At 41.8% G+C, this 10,255-nt stretch overlaps 1 pseudogene; it reads right to left on the reverse strand.

Annotated features, from left to right (window-relative positions):
• Positions 1 to 685: 685 nt before the first annotated feature.
• On the reverse strand, positions 686 to 8,571 carry LOC123410531 (annotated as a pseudogene).
• Between the last annotated feature and the right edge of the window lie 1,684 nt (positions 8,572 to 10,255).

Consider the following 10,255-nt stretch of genomic DNA (forward strand, 5'->3'; position numbering starts at 1 on the left):
GAGGGATGCTGATGATTAAAGATCCTAACCCTTCTTTGGAACTTGGTTAAAAAATGGTGTTGATGTATAAAGAAGATGAAGTATATTCTTCTGTTCCAGAGAGTTAAAGGTGAATTTAGAAGTTGAACTATAATCTTGCTATTCCATACAATCTGCCCTACCCGTCCCCAAGAGAATCTGGAGCCTCTCGCTTAAGGTCCAAGGAGGCGAAGCACCGGCAATGCCCACATTGGAGCTGCTCAATTTGAATTGAACTTGAGATCAACACGACAAATGCTACACAACTTCCATTAGAACTACAACCTTTAATTCCTCCTACAAGATTAGGTATATACTGATTAGTATTATGCACTAGATAGAAATATTTTCAAGGAACGACGAGACGATGAGTTATACGCTTCCACTGTCACGTTAGTTGTTATGCTATTATTATTTGCACATTTTGGTCCCCGTCCCTCCTAATTTGACTTATGAGAATTCTTACTGTGCCAACCATGTTTCGGCCAGAATAATAGGTGTTAGCTCTGCCACATTAAGTAAATCTAAACTTATGTTCTGCTAAAACTTCTAAAGCGATTCAAAACTGGACTTGCGAATGGGATGATCTTCTTAGAAATATAAAAATGTCTGCTCCTTCTCTCTGCTTCGTAGTTGATGATCAGAGTAGAAAATAGAGGTTCACATCTTAAGATGATTGCTAACAGAACTGAACAGAAAAAATGACAATTTATTACATGGCAAATGTTTTTAACATAGAACTGTTATCAAACTCAGTGCTCCATGTGAGTATAACGAGTGGTTGTCGTGCATACTTTACATTTTTGTATCATTCCACACCTGTGGGTAGTGCACACTGAAGAAATCAAAATTTAAACGGGCATTAGAACGGGCGCGGCGTGCGCCGTGCTTTTCGGCGCTAGTAAGTAATAAACGGGGGAAAGTTAAAAGTACCTTCATCAAACGACTAGGCACAGTCCGTTTCAGAGACGAGTCAGAAATCTGGACAGCAGAATTTCATTGTTAAGACATGTATCTCGTATAGAAATGAACATAGGGAAGCACACGTGCAAACATATACAAACATAAATAAAGTACTCCCTCCGTAAACAAATATAAGAGCGTTTAGATCATAAAATAGTGATCTAAATGCTCTTCTATTTGTTTAGAGGGAGTAACACATAACCATATCAGTCCCGAGCCCCAAATCCATATATGCATTTTACTAGAAGCTTCATAGTAACTGAAGGGATGCATACCACTCTTGAACACCTCTACGTCATCAGATACATTTAATCTCATACTTAAAGTGCGCCTCGGACGTTTGCGACCTTTCCGCGTGTGCAAGATACCAACCTGTAAATTGAAAAGATTCAAATGATAAAGATGGTGGTGATACAATTGGAGCTGCTAGTCATGAACCATACGCAGACGACATGCAAAACAGAAAGCCTAATGAAGAAGGTATGATCATACCATAGAAAGGTGATCTTAACAATACTGAAGTAAACGATGAAGCTTCAAAAATGATGGATAAAAGGTGGTGAAACACAAAAGGTAGAAAAAGAACTCCATGTTGAGCAACCTAGAAGGACCAAGAGCCTTCCCAGTCACAAGACGAGTTAAAGCTGAAAGACTGACAAGGAAGAGAAATTTGAAAGGTACAACTAAACATTCCAATTCCTTTGAAACTTTGCCAAATAGAGATATCATGAGAAAAGCTAGATGTATGGGTGCTAATATAAGAGATGACTCTGGTCAGATTTCACTAAGCCATCGAAATAGTTTAAAAAGCTTGCAACAAAGTTTATTCCTTTGAGTTAACAGAAAAAGGTGTGCTAGTAGAATAAAATATGATTCAAATGTTTCAAGAAGGAAGAGGATTCAGGGTCTTCTGTACCCCTAAATCACAAAGTTTAAAGGGTAAAAAAGTATATTAAACAAAGATTGGAAGCATGCATGTAGAAATGGAAAATGAACAATAGATCTCTGTGATAACAGTCTACCTAAATTCACATCTGAGCTGCATTGGCTCAAACATCCTGATTTTCAAGACTAGTTAAGGGAGCTTGGCACAAGCTAGCCAGGTTAAGATATTACTGATATTGGTAAAATACAGATAAAGGAGATTACATACAGAATAGTTTCAAGGATTGAGTTGGGTTTTTTAAATACTCGACGGCGAATTAAGATGACATATGGCATTGTAACTAGGTCTAGAAACCCCCCAGGATGTGGTGCACAGACTGCGGCTGAACCCACATGAGGACCATACGGTACCCAATGCTAGTGGTGATGGGGGAGGGGGGATTTAGCTAGAAAAGTAATAGTTATTTAAAATTCTCTCGAAGAAGAATTATGCTAGTACCAAAAAAAAAGTAAGACTGTTGAAAGGTGATAACAGCGTAGAGTATTTTCATAGGATAGCTAACGTTAGACGGTAGTTGAAAGAGAAAGAATACTAAATCTGAAAATGGCGAAGAAATCGTTAATGAGGCACACGTTCGCATAAAAATGATAGCAGTTTTGAACTAAACCACTACAGGAAAATCACATTTCGTCTTGTGCTTCTCGATATGCCGAGCGTTTTCTATCGGACACTTGGATCATCATCCTCTAAGCCGTGTGTCACCGCTAGGGTGCACGGTGAAACGTTGTGTCTTGGCGTACCGTCACATATGCCATGACACGGCCCAAAATCCGCTCGGCATACACGGGCCAAAGCCGAGTGTGCTTGCAGTCCGCACGACGTACAACCACGCCATGTGGCCATGCTCATCGCAGGTCACGGTGCCATGACGGGGTGGCATCAAAGCCGTGCGCCACGCCTATACGCCCCAAGTATTCACGCGGCGTAATTACTCCAGCCCGCCTTTGACTCTATGCGTTTGCTCACACGCAACACCGCCGCTGCGTGGGCGGGCGGATTCCGATGCCGCTAGCCATTAATGGTAGCATAACGCCGGTCACCCCTAGGCCACCAACCCTGCCTACAAATGGCCCTCCACTCTCCATCACTGTCGCACACAACTCACTCCTGCCGCCGCACTCTCCTCGCCCTCCTGACGGCCAATACCCCTCTCCTCCTCGCACACCGTCGTGATGCCTCACCACGACCGCGAGGCAGCAGCAGCTGGCCCAAGCGCATCCTCCACGTCGTCGAGGCAGAGGAGTTGGCGTGGCTGGACATCTTCGTGCCGCCGGACATGTGGCTCCCGAAGGGCTGGAAGCACAACCTGGGCGGTGGCTCGGTGGCGTCAGTCCCGCCCGTAGGCACACCGGCGTTCAACCGTGCCGTCCACCTCTTTCTGCGCGGGCCTCATGCCGGAGGCGAGGACGATGCTGGAGTATTCAGAATTTTTGGCACGTAAAACAATAGCTTTTTTGAAAGTATTCAGAATTTTCAAAAAGTTCTCACACTCTAAAAGATGTTCGGACATTCCGAAATAGTTTACATTTTGAATATTTGTTTGCCCAAAAAATAAATTCGAAGTTCATTGCTTCAGTTTTTTCCAAAACACAAATAATTTACAAAATTGCAAAAACATTATTTGAAAAATGTGACACAATTTTGGAAAATCCGCATCATTTTTTGTAGCATGTGAAAAACTGTTGGAAGTGTGAAGTTTTTTGACAAATGTGGTTTTTTTATATCACAAACAGTTTTAAAAAATGTGAATAGAATTTGAAAATTCTAAACTTAAAAAAAAAGGAATTTAGTTCTGCCAAAAAAAACAACATTTTTTAACTTCTGGACAATTTTAGTAATTTGTCAAAAAAATTAAACTTCATGAATTCTTGTTCTGGTAAAGTGGGCTGGCCCAAATTCTCATCCCGGAGTATGTAATCCCGGTCAGGATTGTAGTATTCCCGAAATGCCAAACAGATCTAAGGTCTAAAATAGACCGAGATTACAAGTTCAGAGTGTCAATTTCCGGGATTCAAAGTTCAGGGTTTGATTTAGCTTTTGTCTATCACTTCAAGGTATGTTTTGGACTTTTTCCAAGAGAAAGAATACTAAATCTGAAAATGGCGAAGAAATCATTAATGAGGCACACGTTCGCATAAAAGTAGTAGCAGTTTTGAACTAAACCACTACAGGAAAATCACATTTCGTCTTGTGCTTCTCGATATGCCGAGCGTTTTCTATCGGACACTTGGATTATCACCCTCTAAGCCGTGTGTCACCGCTAGGGTGCACGGTGAAACGTTGTGTCTTGGAGTACCGTCACATATGCCATGACACGGCCCAAAATCCGCTCGACATACACGGGCCAAAGCCGAGTGTGCTTGCAGTCCGCATGGCGTACAACCACGCCATGTGGCCATTCTCGTCGCAGGTCACGGGGTGGCACCAAAGCCGTGCGCCATGCCTATACGCCCCAAGTATTCACGCGGCGTAATTACTCCAGCCAGCCTTTGACTCTATGCGTTTGTTCACATGCAACACCGCCGCTGCGTGGCCGGGCGGATTCCGATGTCGCTAGCCATTAAGAGCAAGTACAATAAGGTACAGTCAGCAGGCTGTAAGGATTATAATATTATATTTTCGTTGAGTTGGATGAGAGAGAAGAGAAGAGAGAAAGGAAGCGGGTTCTTCGTGAAGAACTAGTTCTAGCACATGCTCTTAGGTGCTTTGTGAGAATGAAAGATGGGCCATATATGATAAAAATAGTACTCTTTTGTAGCTAACTATTGTACAAGCTAGTTATAAGATAAGCTATAAGATGACTTATAGCCATCAGTTGGCTATACTATTAACCATGCTCTAATGGTAGCATAACGCCGATCACCCCTAGGCCACCAACCCTGCCTACAAATGGCCCTCCCCTCTCCATCACTGTCGCACACAACTCGCTCCTGCCGCCGCACTCTCCTCGCCCTCCTGACGGCCAATACCCCTCTCCTCCTCGCACACCGTCGTGATGCCTCACCACGACCGCGAGGCAGCAGCAGCTGGCCCGAGCGCAGCCTCCACGTCGTTGAGGCAGATGAGTTGGCGCGGCTGGACATCTTCATGCCGCCGGACATGTGGCTCCCGAAGGGCTGGAAGCACAACCTGGGCGGTGGCTCTGTGGCGTCAGTCCCGCCCGTTGGCACACCGGCGTTCAACCGTGCCGTCCACCTCTTTCTGCGCGGGCCTCATGCCGGAAGCGAGGGCGATGCTGGAGTATGGCGTCGCCAACCCCCTCTGGCATGACATCCTCTCCGAGCAGCAGCACGAACTGCTCAACCGCTACGCCGACAACGTCCCGCCGTACCAGCACAACAGCCAGGCGCGGCGGGTGTTCTAGAACGGGCGCAACGTCGAGGAGGTCCTGGATGCGCACGGTGTTGTCCAGGGCGCGAACGGCAGGCACCAGGACTCGTACCAGGCTACCAGGCGCACACGACGCCCACCCAGAGGCGCCCATGACGGCGCGCAGCAGGGCGTGTGGCCACATGACGCCGTGCCGGGTGGCGTCCGCATCAAGACGGAGCCAGTCTCACCGGAACTATGCTGCTAGTCAACATGTTTCTGCTAATGTACTTCTTCAAGCTCCTGACATATGCCCGCGCAAGGGCAGCTACAGATGCAAAAAAGGAGAATAGCAAGATGAGACATGAGAGACATTTGGAGGAAAAGGATGTGTTTTTTATGTCCAGTAATCTCTTTTCTCTGATTTATTTTTCAAGTGTCTCTTCTAGGCTACCTTTTGTAGACTAGTTGAGTTAGCTAATTCTGTTTGCCTTACTTTCGCAGTTTCTCTGGCTTCTGAGCTATATTTCCATCTGCTACCTACTCCCTCCGTCCCAAAATAAGTGTCTTAAGCTTGATACAATTTTGTACTAAAGCTAGTACAAAGTTGAGACATTTATTTTGGGACAGAGGAAGTATATTATATCTCATTTTCCATTCATCTATAATGGAAAAATGGATTCCTAGCTTAAATAAAAGAGTAAGTAAACACTAACCTGAACAAAATTAGAATAATCTGTTTTTAATTGATTTACATGAGAACTACTGCATTTTATATAGTATATAGATGTCTTCGTATGATCATAGTTTTAGCTTGTAACTATGGATAAACATAAGGGCATTAATAGCAGATATAAAAGTAAACTGCAGTTAAACATCGTATAAATAAACATACTCGAATGTCGACGCTGGAACCGATGGCTCCTCCTTGGTCAAGATGATTCTCACATATCCTCATAATTAAGTTCTCCAACTGATAACAGAAACACGAATAATAAATGTGAGTTATTAAGAAGACCATAAACATGAGATGTGAGTTTTTTCTATCCACTTTACTCATGAAACAACATAACACATTTATTGCTATTACTGTTAACAATAATTACCTCAACTGTGGTAGCAACGCACTCTCTATTCATGGAGTCAATGACATCACCAAGTCTAACTCCTAGTTCTTCAGCAATCGATCCGTGGGACACCTACAGTTCAATTTGTCATGCATTACTCAATAGCATTTAGTAAACATTGTTCAAGAAAACAAGGAACAGTGGACAACATATACCTCTTCAACTATCAGACCCGAATCGACATTACACTTACGAAAGATCCTCTCGACACGAATTGGATCGAGAAATTTAATGGATGAAAGCTTCATCCCAATATGCAGGCGAGGGATACACCTTGCGACATTGTCTTTTATCAAATTCCAAAAACTAAAACTATGAACAATATCATATAACTTAAAAAACAATTTTGATGAATGAAGCTTTGTGTCTAAAATATCCAACAGAAATTAGACTTAGCAATATAAGAAGAAATATATCAACACAAGTACACCACAAGATCTACCGTGTTTCCTCAAAATATTTTCTTATGACTGAAATCTTACAATGGTACCAACGAAAGAAAAACTTACTGAAATTTGTTCCACATATCCAAGCACTTTAATATAATAGAGGAAGGAATATATGCTGTCCCGGGGAAATTAGCCATCCCCAAAACGTGTCCGTCAAAGTCAATAACCATTCCTCCTATGCTAGGCTAAGAAATTTAAATTGCCATCATTAGAACTCTAAGCAACATAAGTTAATAATTATTTATGAGATAATCATGATAAAGATTATTTATACCTCACAACCAGTGATTAGATAGTGATGACGTTCGTAGGTAGTTGGACCCATGAAATGAACACATCCATGAGCTATTGTCAGATTTAAACCTTCATTTCTACCAAGCACAAGTATTTTCTGACCATAGTTTATGTCACTACTGAACCTAGGAATCTTAGCACACAAGTCTATGTTAACCTTTAACAAAGCCATGTTGATGTGCTTGTCATAGCGAAACAAGAGTGCAGGTATGGTAGTGTCATCTTCATCCAACAAATGAGCAATAATCTAAAGACAGATACAAAAAAACATATATTAAGACAAGTGTAATTTAGCATAGACATGTAAGCACAAACTTATTCATTTGTAAACATACCTCAGCATCAGGTACATACTCGTCTGTACCTGACCACTGGGTTAGGGGTGTATATTTTGAGCAGATTATGCGCGCAGATGTCAAAACAGTGCCCACTTTACTCCCCTCATCCCAATCAATTAAAAAAACCAGATGATCGTGCCATGAATTTACCATCTGTAGATGCAACAATAGATAAGAGGAAAACCAAAACTATAAAGAGACGCTAAATAAAGGCAATGTGTTACATACCAACATAGGATGAAAAGCTAAAAATAACTTTAGCTGCTTCGAGGACTGTTTTTGTTGCAGAATCACGAACAGTCAGCAAGTTTGCATTCATCATACACGAAGCACGCATAGACATATCAAGTGTTACAAGCTGTTGTTGGCGCTCTGCACGTTGGCATGCAAAGAATGGTGAATCAGTCTAGTGTGTTCAGACTTCAAATACATATCATCTTGAGTAAAATAGAGATGTTTCATTCATTATTGACCACTGTTTTTTGTTAGAGGTGCATAGCTATCCTAGTAATTACTAATCAGATAGAATGAAAGTGGAATGTATGCGTCTCCCAAACTTACTTCTTTTTGCACGGTACTTGCATTTCAGTTCGTCGTAAGCTTCATAGGCAGCCGCGATTGAAGGGTCATATGCATTTTCTGGGGCCTGAGGCCAACGCAGGGGAGAGCTGACCGCAGAGGAGGATGGGGAGGAGGCATGCGATGCGCTTGGTGAAGCCGGGGCCGCCTGCTCGCCCGTACTCGTAGCGGCTTTCTTCTCGCCGGTTCTCGTCCGCCTCTTGGATCCCTCGGACGGATCCAGGGGGGCTTCGCTCTTGGCTCGCTGCTGCGACGCTGCAGGCGACGGCTCCGGGGTGGCTTTCCTCTTGCCTCGCTGCGATGATGGTGCGGCTTCCGGCTGGGCCTCCCCCGAACAGTCGGCTACCGGGGTGCGCCGCCGCCGCCGCCGCCGCCGCCGCCGCCGGCCATGCCTTGCCCTCGACCTAGATCCCGGCACCTCTCCCACCTCGTCGGTCGGCATGGCCGTGCTTCTTAGGGTTTGTATCGTCTGTGTCGCGGTGATCGATTCAGCGCGTGGTGCGAGCGTGGGGGATCTTTGATTCGGGGAGGAGGGGAGTGGGGACGGGTGTAGGGTCGGTCGGGGTGGCCGATCGCAATTCTTTGACGAGGTAATATCACCGGGGTGCTTAAACTTGTTATTGATGTTTATTTTGGTGCATAAAATTAAAAAATACATCTAACTGATTTTAGAATTTGGCACAAGCGTTCAAATACAGTGATAATCCTATCTATATGACGTATAGTATAGTGCGCTGACGTAACACGCACAAAGAAAAAAAACACAGTTAAAATTGGTTGTACAAATGATTTGAACTAGCTTTCAGATGATAGCGGACAATGTGTGTTAGCCACTCCTCTAATTAAGATTAGGTGTATACAATGTATAAACGTCATATCTATATAAACTAACTGACGTGTATGTTTTTTAGGGATACCCGTATGGTTTCAATGGGTTCGAATCAATGCAGTCAATATTAGTTTTTTTTCTTAGTTTTACAAAAAGTACGTAGATTATGATGATAGTAATAAATATAAAGTTAAAATACTAGTGTGTTATAAATATTATACATATGACATATAACTTATATAGTATAATATTCAAGTAATTTAAAATAGTATTAATCTATTATTTTTAGACAAATCATACAAACTAAATTGTATTTCTTGTTATAAAAATGTTTGTATAGTTTATAATATCATAAAGAAAAATCACAAATTAGAATTATTTTTTTAATTATACAAAAATTTAAATATTTATATGCACATTTTGAAATTCCTAAGTTTGTTGTTTTAGAATTTTTTGCATAACAAAAAAATATTCAAACCAATGCAAAATTGAAAGTTATTATATTATTATAAATATTTACATCTGACTATATTTCAGTTATGTAAAAGTTATGAATATGTGTCACGAGTGAAAGTTATTACAAGCAAATGTTAATAAAAGTGTGAATATTTAAAAAAATCACTTGAACAATTTATACATAAGTTATGCTATTTGTCCGTATAATATCTATGATACACGAATATTTAAATTTTTATTACTGTGATCATAGTTGATAAAGTTTTTATAAATTAAAAAAACTAACACGTCTTCCTCGACGAACATTAAGAGTCTTTATCGCCGCCGAGTATGAGAAATTTTAGAGGCAGAGTTGCTAGCTAATTCTATTTATTTTCAAGGCCGAAAGGCAACAATTTTTATTGTTTAGTTTTCCTTTCTTCTGACATATGTGGGTCCGTTGTTATGGTGGCATTTATAAAGAAAGCCATCTGTTCTAAGCGGGTCCCATGCCACGTGTGCATGTTAGTTAAAATATAATGTCACATCAGCGCATTATACGTCTATGGATAAGATTATCACCGTATGTGCACCTTTGTGCCAAGTTCTAGAACCAATTTGATGTATTTTTTAAGTTCAGTCACGAAAGGGAACATTGCTGACAAGTTTAAGCATTAGTGATGATATTACCTCTTCTTTGACCGACCAACTATTGGCAACAACTGCAGCCTAAATTTCGGCGTTGGAAATGATCATGAATTGATGGGCGATGTTTAGTGCTACTGATTTGGAAAAACACATGGAGACGTTTCTTTTTTGCGAATAAAAATACATGAAGGCGTTGTAGAAAATTAATACTTGAAAATCTTTTTTTTGACACGTCTAGGGAGCGGCCGGCTGCTCCCTAGCGGTCGAGAGTGGCCTACTTATTTGGAAAGTGTTTGTCCCTATCACATACTAAAAATGCA

This window comes from Hordeum vulgare, chromosome 7H, assembly GCF_904849725.1.
Source record: "Hordeum vulgare subsp. vulgare chromosome 7H, MorexV3_pseudomolecules_assembly, whole genome shotgun sequence".
In the NCBI taxonomy this organism is placed as follows: Eukaryota; Viridiplantae; Streptophyta; class Magnoliopsida; order Poales; family Poaceae; genus Hordeum; species Hordeum vulgare.